At 42.5% G+C, this 21,546-nt stretch overlaps 1 long non-coding RNA gene across 1 annotated transcript in view; it reads left to right on the plus strand.

Annotated features, from left to right (window-relative positions):
• The first annotated feature begins 3,158 nt into the window (after positions 1-3,158).
• LOC140493328 (uncharacterized) overlaps positions 3,159-21,546 on the plus strand; it is a 60,210-nt gene continuing 41,822 nt past the window's right edge. Inside the window, exons 1-2 of the long non-coding RNA XR_011963644.1 lie at positions 3,159-3,373; positions 5,386-5,610. This is a non-coding gene — a long non-coding RNA (uncharacterized lncRNA). The remainder of the gene's footprint in view (positions 3,374-5,385; positions 5,611-21,546) is intronic.

Consider the following 21,546-nt stretch of genomic DNA (forward strand, 5'->3'; position numbering starts at 1 on the left):
TTGTTGAAACTCTGAAGTTTCAATTTTCATCACCATAGGATAGAACTTTGTTGCAACATTATTGGTTTTATCTTGCAGAATGAAAAGAAAACATGGTGAACTGTCACATGCAGGTCCAAATCAACTTGAAATGTTCAAAATGGAGGCAGAATACAATCAGTGTGTTCATTTCCAAATATTTCTGATTCTTCACCTACTTTATTATCTTTACAAAAGGCCTGCTGAAACACATGCTAATCAGATAGTAGCAAGGCTAGTAGGAAGCCTTCTCCTCAAAACAAGGCCCTATTGGCATAGGTCCAACGAGAGAAAGCTGCCAGCCAGTCGGAGGCCATCAGCTCTTGCATTCAGCAATGTCACTGGCGAGGCTGTGTCTGTTGTTGGAAAGACAACCCTCTGGAATCCCAAGATCATGGAGAACCCAGGCCACAGGTAAGTAATGTATAAGGGTAGTGTTTGCAGAGTAGGGACCATGGGGATCAGAAGCAAGGGCATAAAGGCGACTCTTAATGCATCCCCCACCCCCCACTTGCCATTTCTGATATCTAGTCTTTCAAACAGGTACTAATTACCCAGGCATCTCCTATCTCCTCCCCTGTGCTCCCCTCCCATTCGCCACTTCTTGAGGTGACTATCTGCCTGCATCGTCTGACTGTCATGCATGCTCTTTGTGAGAGACTTGTTTGCTACTGGACTAATCCCAATGGTAGTGGATATAGCCTTTTTGTAATCCTCCTAAAACCATTTCCACTACCAGTGCTGAATATTTTGCCCAAAGAATATTATGTAGCTAATTAGCAAACGCAAAGCCGATGTATTTGAAATTTAGTTTAAAAGACTCAATCCTGACGGTACCAGATTTAATATCCTGTACCTGTTGCAGAAGAAATCGGGCTGCTTAAGTATTTGCTTTTGGACTTGAGAATTGTCTTCTGTGGATTGCAATTGATTGTTCTAGAAGATCTTTGCTCTCCTGGTGATTTGATCTTCTTGAAGTTTTTGCCAATTTACCCTCAGTGGTCAGAGAAATACTTTACAATTGATCAGAAATTGCACCGTAAGGCACTAGTTTATGAATCCATGAATTTGTATGAAATTTCACTGCCATCATTTAACTTGAGATGTTAACTTGCATAACGTCAGGGTCAGAAATTTTTACATGCAATAATTCAATTCTCTGGGGGTGGAGGGGGATGGGAACTAAAAAAAATTGGCTGTGTACAAACACTAAAAATTGTGGAAATTCAATAGATCACTTTTTCCGTTCCATACCTTCATATATTCTTAAATAATTTTTACACAATATTACAAATTGCAATTACAGAATTATTAATAAAAACAATGAAAATTATTACAAAATACTTATTTAAAAATATGAATATCAGAGACCGTACTTATAAATCAAACTTATTTTATTAGCACATATCACTGTTAAGCTTTGGACGGTAGGCACATCATTTTAACATCTCCAATGTTTGAAATATTGCAGCCCCCAGCATAAAGCTTCAAAGTCTGACATCTATAAACGATCAGCATCCAAATAACTTCACAAGTTCCTCAGGATGATTGATGCATTTTTAATTATCTCTAGCATCAATATGAGCAAATAGAAGGCACGTATATTTTATCTCTTCTATCTTTGGTTTGATTTTTCTTTTTTTTTCATCTTTAATTTTTGGTATGAATTTTGCATGTCACTTATTTTATTACAAGTTCATAAAGTGCTTTGAAAAATATTTCAGCATCGAAAATATTTTAGTCCAAAACCCTCAAAGCTGTTTCCATTGATCCTCATTAACAAACCTATTTGTCAAAAGTATGTGATAAATCTGAATAGGCAACTAATCTAAAATATAAAACAACAATCAGTTCCAAGGCAATTAAATTGAAACAGTGTATAGCTACATATATATGTAAGAATGGGCTACTTATGACTAAAACCTTTTATATCAATGTCAAATATCATAGATAGATTATAACAACAATTGGAAATATATAATTTACTGTGTGCAGTAGAAAAGCAATATTGACTATGTATGGCACCAGTTCAGGTAAACATACTGAAGACAGCGATTTTGGCATTCAGCCTGATTTGTGGAACTGCAGATGTTTCCACTCTAGCAAACAAATCAGCACCAACAATAAAATGCAACTGAACACTACCAGAATTGATGGGTTTACCATCTGTGGCTTAATTATTCAACATTGCTATTTAAATGTACATGACCACAATTTTAAAGCAACAGTTTGCAACACATTTGCTCAAAAAAGGAAATTTGTTCAAGTTAAAATTTTAGATATTCTAAATATTTTTTTAAAAAATACCTTAAAATAATATGTTAAAGACTTTACTTTGCCCTCTTCTCTTGACGCTATCTGAGAACAGAATTTTAGAGTTTTGTTTACCCATGAAATTGACTGAACCCTGCTCTTTGCTCTAGGTTTGAGCCCACTCAAGGGGCCAGGAACTGGGAACATAGAGCAGAGGCCAGGAAATTTAATAAGCCTCAACCCCACAGAATTTGATCTCCAGTTGTTAGAAAAGAAATTGCTATTTGGCAAAAGGAATGGAAAACATGAGAGACTGTACATTCTAGCATAATAGCCAGTACTAACAGTTGATTCACCAGTGCACTCCTCTGACACAATATTCTCATTATGTTTTGCTTACCCCTGATGAGAGTCAAACATTATCATTTGCACTCAAAGACTGAGAAACATTCTTACTGTGTTGTGCTATGCTTGCTAACTCAATAGTAGGTAGCAAGATATCAGTTTGTAGAACTAATTGAATAATTTTCTACTGACTGATCATGAACTAATATTTTACAAAGTATAACTTATACCCATTAAACAAGATCTAATTTCTACCTCCAAACAATTTGATGGCACTGTAAAGTACCAAAGCAACGAGAAGCAATTTTAACTTCAGTCAATATATGACAAAATGGAACTAACCATCAAATTATCCTTTCCGTTCAATTCCCTTTGACACTTTTGCCAAAAGCTAAATAAAAGCAGACTCCAGGAGATTATAGCTTACATTTATGAGCATGGGCTGTTGGCCAGAAACCTTGGCAACCAACACTGTATAACAGAAAGTCAAACATGCATTGGGCACTGCTTGATGTGGTCCCCCACCAGCCTGTACTAGATTATCAACAACAATAATATCGTATATTTATAAAGAGACTTCAGCATAATTAAACATCTCAAATTACTTCACAGGAGCATTATAAAACAGAGTATTACAACAAGCTACATAAGAAGCAACATTTTAAAGGGTCCCTGCCAAGGTGTTTGCTGGCTCCTGCCCAATAAGGAATGTTACAGAGATTGAAATAGCCAGTCCTGCTGACGATGTGAATACAAGGTAGGAAATCCATCTGTACAGTAATGGTAACAACAGATGCAACGTTAATGTAATCTTGACAGTCATAACGTGGTTTTCTCTTTATCTCTTAATAGTTTATGAAAAGTGATATTGTGGTAAAAATGAATCTTTTCTTAAGAATTTGCCACAATGGTCAATTTTTAAGTTGAATAATTTGCTTTTGTCAGATTTGTATCTCAAAAATTGAAATGTACAACCAATGACTACAAATGTCAAAATGTTGCATGATTGCTTCTCTGGTTCTGAATAGATGGATCACCTTAGCTTCTTTTAAAAAGCACAATTTGTACTTCCAGTTCTGAATATATCTTTTTACTTTGGTTACAAAATTGTTACTGAACTTGCCTTTGGCATGGAATTTGATTATCTTTCATTTGGAATGATTTTGATATAACACTTACACACATTCTGGCAGAGATTAGGGTACACAGATTTCAATTTGAATTGGTGACGATTATCCCAGTGTTGGTGGGCATCATTATCTTGGTCCTATAGCAATGATGTGAAGGCTAGTAACTAGGCGAGAAAAGCAAGAGGGATCATAGTTGGGAAATGCCCCAACCCAGACTGGCACATAGGAAAATTCCCAGGAACAGGCTGGAAAATGGATCAATTTCCTACTGAAGAAAAGGGCAGTTAGCGTACCTAATTAGGACTCCAATTATGAGCGATTCAGAGAGTCCACTGGTATTTTATTTTCTTTATTTAATTAACTTTTCTAATTAACCCATTCAGAGATGTTATTATACACCTCTGGAGCAGGTAGGACTTGAACCTCTGCCTCCCGCACCAAGGGTAGGGATACTAGCACGGTGTCACAAGTGGTGGCAGAGCAATCCCTGTCATGTGTAGGGCCTGCTAGCTCGATGGATGCAACCTGCCCTGTTTAAACTGAGTAGTCAACAGGCCGATATTTTAAAGAGGGGTGTCTGCATCAATGTGATGGCAAATGTGTTGTCCAATTAAAAGGTCACTTCTGGAAATATTGTGCAGCCAGTCTCACTGCCAGCAGACACTGGCTCGGGACTCCCATTTGCTCTTCATGTCAAGTTACTGAAGCCTGCTGTAAAAGCCTGCCCAGGATTTTAAGATATCTGAACACAAACATTTTACAATTGCCATTCACTGAGTTTATATCTGTACTGTAATAGAGGATGATTCATGGCAAATTAAGGATTTGCTCAAAGTTATGCGGTTTGTTTTCATTCATTCATGGGATATCAAGGGAACATTTATTGCCCATCCCCAGTTGCCCTTGAGAAGGTAGTGGTGAGCTGCCGATTTGAACCATTACAATCAATTTAGTTTGGGGACACCCACAATGCTGCTCAGGAGGGAGCTCTTCAGAATTTTGACCCAGCAATAATGAAGGAACAGCAATATATTTCTAAGCCAGGACGGTGAGTGGATTAGAGGGAAAGTTCCAGGTGGTGGTGTTCCATGTATCTGCTCCCTTTGTGTTTTGCAATGCACGAGGCCTCAGATTTGGAAGGTGTTGTCGAAGGAGCCTGGCTGAGTTGTTGCATTGCATCTTGTAGAATGTTAAACACTGCTGCAGCTGTACTTTGATGGTGGAGGGCATGGATGTGGTGCAGTCACATGAGCTGTTTTGTCCTGAATGGCATTGAGCTTTGTTGGAGCTGCACCCATCCAGGCAAGTGGGGAATATACCGTCACATTCCTGACTTGTGCCTTTTAAATGGTGGACAGGCTTTGAGCAGTCAGGGGTGAATTACTCACAGTAAGATCCTTCATCTCTAAATTGCTCTTGTTGTCATACTATCTTCATAGCTAGTCCAGTTCAGTTTCTCATTAATGTAACCCCCATAATATTGATAGTCGGGGATTCAGCGATGACATTGCCATTGAATGTCAAGATACACTGATTATATTCTGTCTTGTTGAAGATAGTAATTGCTTAGTACTTGCTTGGTGTGAATGTTATTTGCCACTTTTCCATGTAAGCCTGGATATTGTTCTTGTTGTGTTAGATTTGAACCTGGATTGTTTCAGGACCTGAGGAGTCTCAAATGGTGTGGAACGTTTTGGAATCGTTGGCGAGTATTCCCACTTCTAATCTTATGTTGGAGGCAAGATCATTGATGAAGTAGCTGAAGGTGACTGGACCAAGGACACCCCTGAGGAACTCCTGTAGAGATGTTCTGATGCTGAGATGACTGACCTCCAACAACAACAACTGTCTTCCTTTGTACCAGGTATGACCCAGCCAGCAGAGAGCTTTCCCCCGATTCCCATTGATTTCAGTTTTGCTAAGGCTTCTTGAAGCATTGATATCAAGGATAATCACTTTTCCCTCCCCTCTGGAACTCGGCTCTTTTATCTGTGTTTGAATTGTGGCTGTAATAGTAGTAGTGTCCCTATCTCTAGGCCAGAATGCCTAGATTCAAATTCCACCTGCTCCAGAGGTATGTCATATTATCTCTTAGCAAGTGATTTTAAAATAAAAACATTAAGCAAGTGCTGCTTGATAACATTGTTCATGACCCTTAACTGATCATTAAATGTCAACTGATGGAGTGGTAGTTGGCTGAGTTGCATTTATCCTCTTTTCCTTTACAGGACATACCTGGGAAATTATTTGCATTGTCATGTAGATGCCAGTGTTGTAATTGTACTTGAACAGCTTGGCTAAGGGTGCAGCAGTTCTGGATCATAGGTCTTCATTGCTTATTGTTGGAATGTTGTCAAAGCCCATTGTGTCAATGTGCAATTGCAGGATAAATGCAGGCAATGGAGAAAAAAAAATATTAGCCATTCAAAAAGCAGTCACAAAAATAATTTCATCCCATTCAGACAACCAAGTGTTGACAATGCTTACTGTGGGTTCATTCATTTAATATCAAAGCTACAATAACCATAAGCAACTCAGCAACTTTGGAATGTCTGTCTTCCAAATAAATATCCTGATGGGCAGTTTGGAGAACCTAATGGCTGTGATGTCATTATTATATAGCTGTATTGAGGCCGTACAACTTCATTGAAGTTGAAATGAATGAAGAATTGATGATGAGTTAGCCTCTGCTCTGCACTCTGTAAGTCTCAGCCATGCTAATATTTAGATGCTTCCACTACTGCTACCAGATCCTCAGATCCTTTATGAATTTCAAGATGACTAACTTGTAGACAAATGGATTTCAATTCTGAATTGTTCTTACATTCCGTTATACCATTACCTTCAAGCTCTGATACAAACTTTCACCTCTCTTTTAAGCTTACTCAGTCATACTGCAGAGAGCTTGGAGAGAGTGTGCTGTACAGAGAGGCCTGATAATGTTATGGTAATACCGCTGATAATCCAAACAATGTGACCTTAAAATCTCAATATAGCTGTTTGGAAATCTGAATTAAAAAGTCAATGCCAGCAAAAGAGTAACTATATTGTCATAAAAATTCAATTTGGTCACTTCTTTCTTTTAGGTAAGGAAATCTTTTCTCTTCAACTGCTGTGTCTTAAGTGTGACTACAGTCCCATAACAGAGCTTCGAAATCGACATTTCGGGCAAAAGCCCTTCATCGGGAATCCTGATGAAGGGCTTTTGCCTGAAACATCGATTTCGAAGCTCCTTGGATGCTGCCTGAACTGCTGTGTTCTTCCAGCACCACTAATCCAGAATCTGGTTTCCAGCATCTGCAGTCATTGTTTTTACCCCATAACAACAGAGCTGACTCTTGTCTCAAGCTACTCAATCAATACAATTCATGGCAGCCTTTCAATATGGCAGCCCACAATTACCATCTACAAAAAACTAGGGATGCCCAATTTTGCTGAAAAGGGCACAGTCTTATTTTTTTAAAAATAATTTATTGTCAACTTTTGATTCATGCAAGCGAATTATCTCTGTTCATATTATTTTCCACTTGTAAAGGCGAGGTGATGACCTAGTGGTATTATCACTAGACAATTAATCCAGAGACTGAGGTAATGTTAAAATCTCACCATATAGATAGTGAATTTTGAATTTAATTTAAAAAGTTGGATTCTAATAATAACTGAAAAGCCATTGTTGGGGGCAAAACCCATCTAGTTCACTAATGTCCTTTAGGAAAGGAAACTGGTCTGGCTTACATGCAACTCCAGACTCAGCAATGTGGTTGACTCTTAACTGTCCTTTGGCCACTCAGAATGGGCAATAACTGCTGGCCTGCCCACTGATACCCACATCCTGTGAATCAATGTTTTTAAAAAACCTGTTTTATGTATACAGAGCAACCTCGGTTATCCAAATGGGACGGGTGGGGAGTATTTTGTTTGGATCACTGAGAGTTCGGATGATGGATTGTTTGGATAATGGATAGTGTTTTTACAGGACCTTGAGTTCTTGTTTGGATAACCCGAAATTCGGATAATTGATGTTTGAATAATCGAGGTTGTTCCGCAGATGGCATGCCTGTGGATAACAAAGTACAGTAGATATTTCCTATTTGCAAAAGTGGGCAGTAAAGTACAGATTTTAAATCTTACCATCTAAAAAGAGTAGTGCAAACAGTTGATTAAGACGAAAGGTGAGGGTTCCTGCACCATCCCCATTGTCCCACCTCTGTCAGCATAACTTGTGTCAAAATAGACACAGGAAGACTGCCACCAACAGCTTGGTCCTGAACTTTAGTGACAAACTGTGAAATGAAAATGTCACTGTGCTGCAGCAGGGCTGATTTAGGGGGGAATGGATTCGCCCAAAATACAATGACCTGTGTGTGGAATTCATGTGTGAGAAGAAGTATGAGCAATCTTTCATAGCACATTGAGAGTAAGGACCCCTCAAGATAGTTTGTTGTTCTGCACAGTCTATTCAGTGTTGTAATGGACAAGAGGGCAAAGTGAATTGAATGCTTTTTTTTAACATTCTCCTCCCCTGCCCTGTAACAGATAGTTTCTAAAACTTTTGTTTTATTATTTCCTCTCCCCTTTTCTAAATAGGTGGCAGTGTTGTGAAGCCCAAAGTAAAAGAACCCACAGCAAATCCTTTAAGGTTAAAACAAACTCGGGTTTATATCAAACCTGGGGAAAGCTTCATGCTTACACTCATATACAATGCACCCAAGAGAAAAAAGGGAAAGAATAGTTCAAAATTATTTAAAATCAAAAGTAACAGGGTGATAAGTTTCCTTGTGTTTTGGTAATTGCTGGAAATCTCTAGAGCTTGCTCATTCTGCATTCAATAATTGCCATTTTGAAGTCCAACAAAAGTGCGATTTAATTTAGGCAAGATGGTGTCAATTTTAACAAAACAATTTAAGATCTTTCTCTTATCTGTCCTTTCAGCATTGCATTCCTTCAACCAGGGGAGAAAAGAATGAATTCTTTTGTTTTATGTGTTTTCTAATAAAATAAAAGGAAGCAGTATTCATGCATTCTTCTATTCACACTCAGTGGCCACATTCACACAGTTATTTGATATAACCTAGTGTCAGGTTCTTTGATCAGGTTTACTTCTGCCTTGTGTGGATTGGTGCGTTGGTGAGGAGGGAATTATGTATTAGTTCCAGGAGTCTGTGAAGATAAGTAAGTTGCTACTGTCCATTGGAAGTTGATATACAAGAGTCATAGAAACACAGAAACATAGAAGATAGGAGCAGGAGGAGGCCATTTGGCCCTGCTCTGCCATTCATCACGATCATGGCTAATTGTCCAACTCAATAGCCTAATCCTGCTTTCTCCCCAGGCTGACATGGGTGATAGACCAGTGTCTCAGAGGATTCTGTGTTTCACTCATAGTTAATTATCCTCAGATGGGACTGGTGTCCATTGTTCAGGTGGTCAAAACTCAAGAGAGTTCACTTCCCTTGACCTGTAACTTCGGTGAAGGGTGTTATTCATAACCTACCCCTAAATCTATTGGAACAGTACTGCCTTCAAGTGAATGCCCAGCTCTTGTTGAATGGATCTCTGGCTTTCCATAAGGTTAGCATCCCTCACGATCATCTTGTCTATGTGGGAGAAAGTTCCGGTTCATCAGACGTCTTGCTTAGACAGTGAGGATCTGGGCTTTTCCCATTAAGGTTTATCTGCCTGGTTGAGGGAACTTACTAGAGTCCCCGGTTAATACTGGAAAGAAGGATTCAGCTGGCCATCCCTTGGTTGCACATCCCTCATTCTCTGCTAGCTTTGCTCTAGTACCCTGGCTGTCTTTTGATCCTTCAACTTGAAGATCAGCCCTTTGAATTTCTGTGGTTTAGATCCAGTTTATCATACTGATTTGCAGGGTCATTGAGACTTGTTCAGATTTCTGCACCATTGTAAAACCTTGCTGAAGTAGTTCGTTCTGATGACAACCTTTATTTCCCTGGGATCCAAGTCAAGTGCCTTTCACTAGTTGGGTCCTCTTCTGCTCTGATTATTCCCTCTCGGTGCTCTTTCCACCCTATTCACTTGGATAGGCTTTAGATCAGCCTCCTTCAGGTTCAATGACTGCTCAGTATTTATACTGGTGTTCCTTCCGTCTAGAGCCTTTGGGGTTATTCAGAGTTGATTTCCAGCCAGGTCATTCTACCAAGAACGCAGGGATAATTTCTATGATTATGAAATTTGGGAGGAAACCAAATTGTAGGTGAACTTGGTGGAAGGGATCAGACATAAACCCTCCACCTGCTTCCCTGATCTAGGTTATAGAGTCAGAGTCATACAACATGGAACCAGACTCTTCAGTCCAACTAGCCCACGCCAACCATATTCCCAAACTAAACTTGTCCCACCTGCCTGCGCTTGGCCCATAGCCCTCCAAACCTTTCCTATTCATGCCCTTATCCAGTTTTTTTAAAAATTGTAACTGTACCTGCATTCTTCTGGCCACACACTGACCACTCTCTGTGTAAAAAGGTTGCCTCATGTCTTTCTTAAATGTTTCTCCTTTCACCTTTTGAACTCTGCTACCACAGGGAAGAGATCTTTGTTATTCACCTTATCCATGCCCCGTATGATTTTATAAACCTCGATAAAGTCACCATTCAACCTCTTATGCTTCACTGTAAAAAATCCCACCCTATCCAGCCTATTTTTATAACTCAAACCCTCCATTCCCAGCAACATGTTGGTAAATCTTTTTTGAACCATCTCCAGTTTAATAATATTTTTCTTGTAACAGGGTAACCAGAACTGCACACAGTACTCCAGGCCTCACCAATGTCATGTATAACCTCAACATGACATACCAACTCCTATACTGAAAGGTCTGTGCAATGAAGACAAGTGTCCTAAACATCTTCTTAACCACCCTATCTACCTGTGATGCAAATTTCAAAGAATTATGTATGTGATCCCTTAGGTCTCTCTGTTATACAACACCACCTGCCTATCAATTGTATAAGTCCTGCCCTTGTTTGTTTCACCAAAATGCAATTCCTTGCATTTGTACATATTAAACTCCATCTGCCACTCCTCAGCCCAATAGATCAAGATCTCAAGGTCTTATCTTTCAGAGCAGACTCAGGGAGAAGATTTAGAGATATTAGAGATTGGGTAGGCCCACTGTCTCTGAGTAAAGCAATAGACTTGCTCTCTTTTAGCAAGGGGCATTGAGACACTGTCCCTGGGAAGACAAAGCTCATACAGTTTACAGAGAGTTTGCCTGGCTGGGACACAGGGTAGACAACTCTCCTCCCCTTGCAGGGCTATGTCACTAGGGACTAATCTAGTGATGTGATTCATTCTTAGCTGTTTCCTTTTAACCATCAGATCATAGACCATATGATACAGGAGCAGAATTAGGGCATTCAAGCCATCCAGTTTGCTCCATTATTCAATCATGGTTGTTATGTTTCTCAACCCCATTCTCCTGCCTTCTCCCTGTAACCCTTGATCCTCGTACCAATCAATAACCTGTCTTAAATATCTCTGTATTATTAAATACCTCTGTTTTAAATACTTGCATTGACACAGCCCTTTGCATCACTGACTAACTACTTTCTGATGAAGAAATTCCTCCTCATCTCAGTTTCAAAGGATCTTCCCTTCACTTTGAGGCTCTGCACTCAGGTTCTAGTCTCTGAGACTAGTGGAAACATCTTCTCCATGTCCACTCTATCCAGCCTTCTCAAGTAGTCCATAAGTTTCAATCAGATTCACCTCCCCCACCCCCATCCTTCTAAATTCCATTGAACTCAGACCCAGCGTCCTCAACCAATCCGCATATGAGAAGTCCCTTATCCCTGGGATCATCCTTGTAAACTTCGTCATGCCCCTTCCAATGCTGGCAAATTCTTTCTTCGATACAGGGCCCAAAAATGCTACAATGTTCCAAATGACTTCTGACCAGAGCCTTGTATGGCTTCAGCAGTACATCTCTGTTCTTGTTTTCTTGCCCTCTAGAAATAAATGCTACCGTTCCATTTGCCTTACTAGCTGTCAACTGAACCTGCATATTAACCTTAAGACACAGAGGGCTGTGTCAATGTGAGTATTTAAGTCAGAGGTAGTTAATAATACAGAGATATTTAAGACAGGTTATTGATTGGTACGAGGATCAAGGGTTACAAAACAGGACTTCCAAGTCCCTTTATGCTTCAGATTTCCAAAGCCTTTTCCCATTTAGAAAATAATCCATACCTCTATTCCTCCTACCAAAGTTCATCACCTCACATTTTCCCACATTCTATTCCATTTGCCACTTCTTTGCCCACTCTCCTAGCCTGTTTAAGTCCTTCTGCAGCCTCTATGCTTCTTCAGACATGATATCTCCTTGATGAAACCTTGCTGACCCAGCCCTATTCTACCATGCATTTCCAAATACTCCACAAGCTCATCCTTCATAATGGACTCTAAAATCTTACCAATGACTAAGGTCAGACTAAATGACCTTTAGTTTCCTGCCTTTTGCTTCCTTCTTTCTAAAATAAGGGTGTTACATTAGCCATTTTTCAGTCTTCTGAGACCCTCCCTGATTCCAGTGATTTCTGAAAGATCACCAGCACTTCCTCCACAAACTCCAGAGCTATTTCCTTCAGAACTCTAAGGTGTAGTCCACCAAGTCTGGGTGATTTATCCACCTTCAATCCTTTCAGCTTCCCCAGCACCTTCTCCTCAGTGATGACTTCCACAGTCACCCTGCCTCCTTACTCTTTTGAAGTACTGGTATGCTGTTGGTGTCTTCCACCCTGAAAATTGTGAAGCGCGTATTCAGTTCTTCTGCCATTTCTTTGTTCCCTATTATTACTTCTCCAGCCTCATTTGCCAGCTTCTTCCTCAAAGTCCACTCTTGCCTTTCTCTTGCCTTTTAGATATCTAAAAAATAACTCTTGCAACTCCTTTTGTATTACCAGCTAGCTTACCCTCATAATTCATCTTCTCCCCTCTTATTGCTTTGTTAGTTATACTCTGCTGGTTTTAAAGGCTTCCGGATCCTCTAACGCCCGACCAATCTTTATCGTATTGTATGCTTTTTCTTTTGCTTTTATGCTGTCCCTGAGTTCCATTGCTGACATTGTTGCCTCATCTTCCCCTTGGTATGTTGCTTCTTCCTTAGGCTGAATTTCTGCTGTGCATCCCAAATTACCCTCAAACGCCTGCCATTGCTGCTCTACTGTCTTTACTGCTGGACTCCTTTTTCAATTAACTCTGGTCAGTTCCTTCCTAATGTCTTTGCAGTTACCTTTACTCAATTTTAATCATGTTATGCAATGCAATGCAACACAACACAGGAACAGGCCCATGGCCCACCAAGCCTGTGCTGTTCCTAATCCTGTGTAGATATCTAATTCCAGCTTCTCCCTCTCAAACTGCAGGATGAATTCTATCACATTATAGCCACTGCCCCCAGGGGTTCCTTTATCTTCAGCTCCCAAATCAGGTCTGTCTCATTACACATCACCAAACTCAGAATTGCCTTTTCCTGAATGTGGGCTCGACCACAAGCTGCTCCAAAATATCATGTCATAGACATTCCACAAATTCTATTTTTTGAGCTCCACTCCCAACCTGATTTTCCCTGTCCACCTGCATTTTAAAATCCCCCCATGATTATTGTAATGGTGCCTTTCTTACATGCCTTTTCTATTTTCTGATTTATTTTCTTTCCCACATTCAGATGACAGCTAGGAGGCCTGAACACAACCCTCTTCACAGTATTTTCTCCTTTGTGGTTCCTCAACTTTACCCACACTATGCCTTCCGACCCTATATCAATTTAATTTCATTTCTGGCTAAAAAGGCAAAACCCACTCCATCTTACCCTACGCCTGTCCTTTTGACAGGACGTGTATCCTTCAATATTTAGTTCTAACGCTTGATCCCCTTGCAGCCATATCTCTGTGATACCCATAACATTGTACCCGCTAATTTTAATTTGCACACCAAGCTTATTTTGTTTACATTCTGTGCACCTTTAAATATGACAATCTCAGTACTACATTGAATGCCCCACCCCACCTTCTCACAGTCGTTACCTTGTCTGCTGTACTTGAAGGTAGATTCCTGACCCTATCCATACTGTCTGTTCTATTACTTGTTCTGGAAACCTTAACCTCTCTGACACTTTCCATAATTTTCCATGTAACTGATCCCAATCCTCACGCCACTATTTAGTTTAAAGCCCTAGTTATATGATTCAGGTGGAGCCTGTCCCATCAGAACAGTTCCCTCCTTCCACAGGGGAATATGATGTTCTATGAAGTTGGTCTTGTTTTTCCACACCAATCTTTGAACCACGTGCTTACCTCTTTAATCTTGTTGACCTGATGTCAATTAGGCCATGGCTTGTGTAGTAATCCAGAGATTATTACCTACTTGGTACTGCTTTTTATTTAGCCCACAGCTGCTGATATATCCACAGAACCTTTTTCCTCTTTATACCCCTAGTTGGTACCTATTTGGACAATGACAACTGGATCTTTCCCCTCCCACTCCAAGTTCTTCTGCAGTCCGGATGAGAAATCCTGAACTCAGGCACCAAGCAGGCAACACAGCCTTTAAGACTCTCAATCCTTGCCACAGAGAACAATGTACCACCCTGATTTCAACTACATTTATCTTTCCTCCCCACCCACCTCTTGAATGACTTCCCGTACCACAATGATATAGCTAGTTTGCTCCACCTCCCTTCAGCATTCACTCCTTCGATATTCATATCATAAATCAGTTCATCAGTCGAACACCATTTGGAGGAAGCACTGAGCGTAGCAAGGGTGCGAAACATTCTCTGTCAATATCCATAAAGGTAAAAAACAAGCATGTGGCCGGCTTGTCTTCATTGGTTGGGACACAAAGTATAAAAATTGACAAGTCATATTGCAGCTTTCACCACCCTTTCAGGAAGGGAGTTCCAAAACTCATGACCCTCATCACACCAACTCAGGATATTTAAATGAAATACAGAAGTTAAAAAAGTTAGGCATACACTGAGATTTCTGGGAGATTCCACATCCCAAACCATTGTTTTATAAAGTAATGATTGTGCCAAGGTTAATATCCACGATACCTTGACTCCACCCACTCTACAAATAACACAATCAGTCTGCGGATGGAGACAGGTATTATACTCTAACTTATAGGAGGAGCAGATGTATCTGTACTAGCTCCTAAAGGTCCTGTTTTTTTGTGTGATCAAGTGTTGTTGTTATTGCATCATGCATCCAACCTTCTTGTTATCTAAGAACAGTATCTTTTTTGTAAATACTGTACTGTGGTCTATTCTTTCCCACTAATCAGGCTCAACACAAAACAAAGATAAAAGAGGATTGTGGCAACAAGCTACCTCATGCAACCCGAACCCTGTACCGCATCCTGAAAGAGGTGGAAAAGACCATAAAGTACCAGGAGTGGTCATCTTGGAAAATACCATAATCATCCACCACACTAAATGCAAGTGACTATTTAAGGAACATATACACAAATACATATAGGCCCAATTTTTTTCTGAGTGGGTCTGACTTATAAACCCTTTAAAAATGGCCCACCGGTTCAGATTTTGGTATTCCAAGCTTTATTTTCAATGTTTCCAATTTTTAAAAGTTTAAAAGGTCCTCCTTGTGCCTTCCAAGTCAAGCCATGGAGCTCCACCTATCTATTCCTGCACCCCTGCCAGGCCAAACCTCCCAATCCACACCACCCATGGTTACCCAAGCCACCTCTTGCCAGAAGTTCCCCCTGTGGCACTTCCATGTCTATTCACCCACTAAATACTGTAATGTTATTTTATTTGTTCAGTGTCTGTACATTACTGGCTCGACCCACATTCATTGCCAATCCCTAGGAGGTTAGTGAAGACCTGCCTTATTTATCTGCTGCAGTCCAGGAGAAGTGAGTAAAGCTACTGTGCTGTTCAGAAGGAAGTTCCAGGATTTCAACTCAGTCATCATGCAGAATCAGTGAGAGAGAATTCCAGGTTAGGGTGGTGTGTGGCTTGGACGGAAAATTGCAGACGGTGGTGTTCCCATGCATATGCTGCCCTTGCCCTTCTAGATGGTTGAGGTCCAACATTCTGAAGATGCTGTCAAGGAAACCTTGATGAGTTGTTGTAATGCACCTTGCAGATGGTACACACTGCTGCCACTGTACAGCAATGATGGAGGAGTGTTTGTTGATGATGGTGGCCAATCAGTTGAGCTGTTTTATCGTGGATGGTGTTGGAACTGAACTCATCCAGACAAGAAGGAAATATCCCGTCACACTCTTGATGTGTGTATTGAAGATGGCTTTAGACAATCCTGAGGGGAGTTACTTGCCTCAGAATTTCAAACTCCTGACCTGTTCTTGTGTCCATAAATATGTGTATGGCTGTTCCAATCATGTTCTGGTCAATATTAGCCCTCTGTTGTTAAATGTAGGGGTATTTGGCAATCTTAGTGCCAGTGAAGGTCAAGAGGGATGACGAGATTCCCTCTTGTTGAAGATGTTTATTGCCTTTCATATGATCGACATGAATATTACTTGCCTCTTATTAAGCCTGAATCTTGTACTACTCCATTTGGACATGGACTGCTTCAGTATCTGAGGAGTTGCGAATGGTGCTGAACATTGTGCAATCATCGGCGAACATCTCCACTTCTGACCTTTCTGACAGAGGGAAGGTCATTGATAAAACAGCTGAAGATGGTCTGGCCAAGGAAACTACCCTGAGGAACTCCAGCAGAGATATCCTAGAGCTGAGATAGTTGACTTCCAAAAACCGCAACCATCTTGCTTTATGCCAGTGATGATTCATTTGGTGAGAAGAATTTTCCCTTTATTTCCCATTGACTCCAATTTTGTATGGTCTACTTGATGCCATGCTTGATTGAATGTTATCTTGATTCATGAGAAATTATATTTACTTTACCTCAGCAACTTGTAGCTGCTCTTTTGCTTATTTTCTGGACTGTACCAAGGTCAGGAGCTGAGTGGCCCTAGCAAAACCCAAACTAAGCTTCGGTGTGCAGGTTGTTGTTGTGAATAATGTTTATTCATTGATATCCAGTTATAACATTGTGTAAATAAATATTGTCCATTGATAGCAGATCTCAGATTGCTGGAACTGTCAATCAAGCAGGGGGTTCAGATGATTCAAGAGACCAGTGGTTATCTGGTCTCTCATTCAATTCTGATATGATGTATTCTTGGCTGAGTGTATCTGCCTCTGAAGTAATTCCAGCTTTAGCTACCTTTACAACAGCTGGCACCCATTCCCTGGCAATGAAGAACCTGTCCTGTGGCCACTTTGTTCCAAGGCTGATACACCAAACCAGAAAATTTCCTGACTCTTGCTCCCCTTCTTAATGATGAAGTTTGGCTCACAACTCTATTTTCATCGAACTCACTACAAAGAAACAGGCATGAAGCAATTATAATTAGAAAAACTAGGTAATCCTTTTCCTAATAGGAAAGTTGTTCCAGCAGACAGCCAACTGATGAGTAAAACCCATTGACATTGACTTCACAAACTGACTGACACGACTGAAAATTTCATTTACGGAGGTTTATAACAGATGGTACTCGAGGCCAGTGGGACTATAGGACATTGTAGAGTGGTTCAGTTCTGAGGTTCCTGTTTGCTTTTCTCTGATTCTTCTTCTATAATAAAATAATCTTTTAATATTCACTGTCGAGACGCGCACATAAATAATAACCATTCAGGCAGGGTATCCTGGGGCTGCCACTGCCTCAAGCATTCATCAAAATACAGGTCAATGTTTTTTATAAAAGAATGGTTTTGAGTGAGTCTTTGGGGAAACATGAGAAGACTACATATTTTCCTTTCAAGTAATTAGCACTATTTTAGTAAGGACTTGAATGCCACTCAATACAAATTTGCACAGAAAAGCTCAAAGCTTGTACAATCTGTGATTAATTCTGGATTAGTGGTGCTGGAAGAGCACAGCAGTCCAGGCAGCATCCAAGGAGCAGTGAAATCGATGTTTCGGGCAAAAGCCCTTCATCAGGAATAGAGGCAGAGATCCTGAAGCGTGGAGAGATAAGCTAGAGGAGGGTGGGGGTGGGGAGAAAGTAGCATAGAGTACAATGGGTGAGTGGGGGAGGGGATGAAGGTGATAGGTCAGGGAGGAGAGGGTGGAGTGTATAGGTGAAAAAGGAGATAGACAGGTAGGACAAGTCCGGATAAGTTATGGGGACAGTTACTGAGCTGGAAGTTTAGAACTAGGGTGAGGTGGGGGAAGGGGAAATGAGGAAACTGTTGAAGTCCACATTGATGCTCTGGGGTGTTCTGTCCTTGTTATGGTTGGAGGGGTGGGGTCTGAGGGCGGAGGTGCGGGATGTGGAAGAGATGCGTTGGAGGCCATCTTTAACCACATGGGAAGGGAAATTGCGGTCTCTAAAGAAGGAGGCCATCTGGTGTGTTCTGTGGTGGAACTGGTCCTCCTGGGAGCAGATACGGCGGAGGCGGAGGAATTGGGAACAGGGGATGGCATTTTTGCAAGAGGTAGGGTGGGAAGAGGTGTAATCCAGGTAGCTGTGGGAGTCGATGGGTTTGTAAAAAATGTCAGTGTCAAGTCGGTCGTCATTAATGGAGATGGAGAGGTCCAGGAAGGGGAGGGTGCTGTCAGAGATGGTCCAGGTAAATTTAAGGTCAGGGTGAAATGTGTTGGTGAAGTTGATGAATTACTGGATTAGTGGTGCTGGAAGAGCACAGCAGTTCAGGCAGCATCCAAGGAGCAGCGAAATCGATGTTTCGGGCAAAAGCTGATGAAGGGCTTTTGCCCGAAACTTCGATTTCGCTACTCCTTGGATGCTGCCTGAACTGCTGTGCTCTTCCAGCACCACTAATCCAGTATTTGGTTTTCAGCATCTGCAGCTATTGTTTTTACCCCGAAGTTGATGAATTGCCCAACCTCCTCGCGGGAGCACGAGGTGGCGCCAATGCAGCCATCAGTGTAGCGGAGGAAGAGGTGGGGAGTTGTGCCGGGGTAATTACGGAAGATCGACTGTTCTACGTAGCCAATAAAGAGACAGGCATAGCTGGGGCCCATACGTGTGCCCATAGCGACCCCTTTGGTCTGGAGGAAGTGGGAGGATTTGAAGGAGAAATTGTTAAGGGTGGGGACCAGTTCGGCCAAACGAATGAGAGTGTCAGTGGAAGGGTACTGTTGGGGACATCTGGAGAGGAAAAAATGGAGGGCTTGGAGACCCTGGTCATGGCGGATGGAGGTGCAGAGGGATTGGATATCCATGGTGAAGATGAGGCGTTGGGGGCCAGGGAAACGGAAGTCTTGGAGGAGGTGGAGGGCGTGGGTGGTGTCTCGAACGTATGTGGGGAGTTCCTGGACTAGGAGGAATAGGACAGTGTCGAGGTAGGTAGAGGTGAGTTCAGTGGGGCAGGAGCATGCTGAGACAATGGGTCGGCCAGGGTGGTCAGGCTAGTGGATCTTGGGAAGGAGGTAGAACTGGGCAGTGCGGGGTTCCCGGACTATGAGGTTGGAAGCTGTGGGTGGGGGATCTCCTGAGGTGATGAGGTTCTGTATGATCTGGGAGATGATGGTTTGGTGATGGGGGGTGGGGTCATGGTCGAGGGGGCAGTAGGAAGAGGTGTCCTCGAGTTGGCATTTGGCTTTAGTCGTGTAGAGGTCAGTGCGCCAGACTACCACTGCGCCCCCTTTATCCGCTGGCTTGATGGTGAGGTTGGGATTGGAGCAGAGGGATTGGAGGGCTGCGCATTGTGAAGGTGAGAGGTTGGAGTGGGGAAGGGGGGTAGACAGATTGAGGTGGTTAATGTCCCGGCGGCAGTTGGAAATGAAGAGATCGAGGGCAGGTAATAGGCCAGCGCGGAATGTCCAGGGGGATGCAGTGTATTGGAGGTGGGCGAAGGGGTCCTCGGAAGGTGGGCGGGAGTCCTGATTGTGAAAGTAAGCTCGGAGGCGGAGGCGACGGAAGAATTGTTCGACGTCAAGGTGCGTATTAAATTCATTGATGCTTGGACGGAGGGGGATGAAGGTGAGTCCTTTGCTGAGGACTGATCGTTCGTCCTCAATGAGGGGGAGGTCTGGAGGGATGGTGAAAACTCGGCAGGGCCGGGAGCTGGGATCTGGTGTGGGTGTGGAGCTGGGAGTGGGGTTGGAGCCAGTACCTGGAGTGGGTGTGATGGTGGGGGGAATGGGGGTGGAGTCATGAGTAGGGGTAGTGTTCCCCTTGGGGTTCAGAGGGGTGGGGATAGTGACAGTGGGGTCTGTGGGGGGTGTGTCAGCAGAATGCAGGTGAGTGGCGCTGTCATCCCATATTCCAAATGCCTCCGCCTCCACCATATCTGCTCCCAGGAGGAACAGTTCCACCATAGAAAACACCAGATGGCCTCCTTCTTTAGAGACCGTAATTTCCCATCCCACGTGGTTAAAGATGCCCTCCAACGCATCTCTTCCACATCCCGCACCTCCGCCCTCAGACCCCAGCCCTCCAACCATAACAAGGACAGAACGCTCCTGGTGCTCACTTTCCACCCTACCAATCTTCGCATAAACCAAATCATCCACCGACATTTCCACCACATCCAAAATGACCCCACCACCAGGGATATATTTCCCTCCCCACCCCTTTCCACCTTCCGCAAAGACCGTTCCCTCCGTGACTACCTGGTCAGGTACACGCCCCCCTACAACCCACCCTCCCATCCTGGCACTTTCCCCTGCCACCGCAGGAACTGTAAAACCTGCGCCCACGCCTCCTCCCTCACCTACATCCAAGGCCCTAAAGGCGCCCTCCACATCCATCAAAGTTTCACCTGCACATCCACTAATATCATTTATTGTATCCGTTGCTCCCGATGCGGTCTCCCCTACATTGGGGAGACTGGGCGCCTCCTAGCAGAGCGCTTTAGGGAACATCTCCGGGACACCTGCACCAATCAACCACACCGCCCCGTGGCCCAACATTTCAACTCCCCCTCCCACTCTGCCGAGGACATGGAGGTCCTGGGCCTCCTTCACTGCCGCTCCCTCACCACCAGACGCCTGGAGGAAGAACGCCTCATCTTCCACCTTGGAACACTTCAACCCCAGGGCATCAATGTGGACTTCAACAGTTTCCTCATTTCCCCTTCCCCCACCTCACCCTAGTTCCAAACTTCCAGCTCAGCACTGTCCCCATGACTTGTCTGGACTTGTCCTACCTGCCTATATCCTTTTCCACCTATCCACTCCACCCTCTCCTCCCCCACTCACCTATTGTACTCTATGCTACTCTCTCCCCACCCCCACCCTCCTCTAGCTTATCTCTCCACGCTTCAGGCTCTCTGCCTTTATTCCTGATGAAGGGCTTTTGCCTGAAACGTTGATTTCGCTGCCCCTTGGATGCTGCCTGAACTGCTGTGTTCTTCCAGCACCACTAATCCAGAATCTGGTTTCCAGCATCTGCAGTCATTGTTTTTACCTCACCAATCTGTGATTAAACCTACTGAGGAACATTAGTGACAAGATGCTCAAGAAAGAAGTTCACTTAGTGGAAGACTTCATGATCTATGTAGTATAAAGAGGTATTTAACGTTATGTCTTGGACTACAGCCAAGGTTTCAGTTTTTGGATAACATTCATAAACAATTCAATCTTTACTCTTGTAGTCTATCATAAAACCGAACTCTTCAGGAAGATATATTATGGCCTCATAGAACATGACCAGCTAACTATTATTTTCTGTGTAACGAAGGTAAGGATTTTAAGTTTCAAAGCTTCCAGCATACATGAGATTGAAGGTTTGAAAATTTAAAGTTTTGACTGTTAATGCA

This window comes from Chiloscyllium punctatum, chromosome 2 (genome assembly GCF_047496795.1).
Source record: "Chiloscyllium punctatum isolate Juve2018m chromosome 2, sChiPun1.3, whole genome shotgun sequence".
In the NCBI taxonomy this organism is placed as follows: domain Eukaryota; kingdom Metazoa; phylum Chordata; class Chondrichthyes; order Orectolobiformes; family Hemiscylliidae; genus Chiloscyllium; species Chiloscyllium punctatum.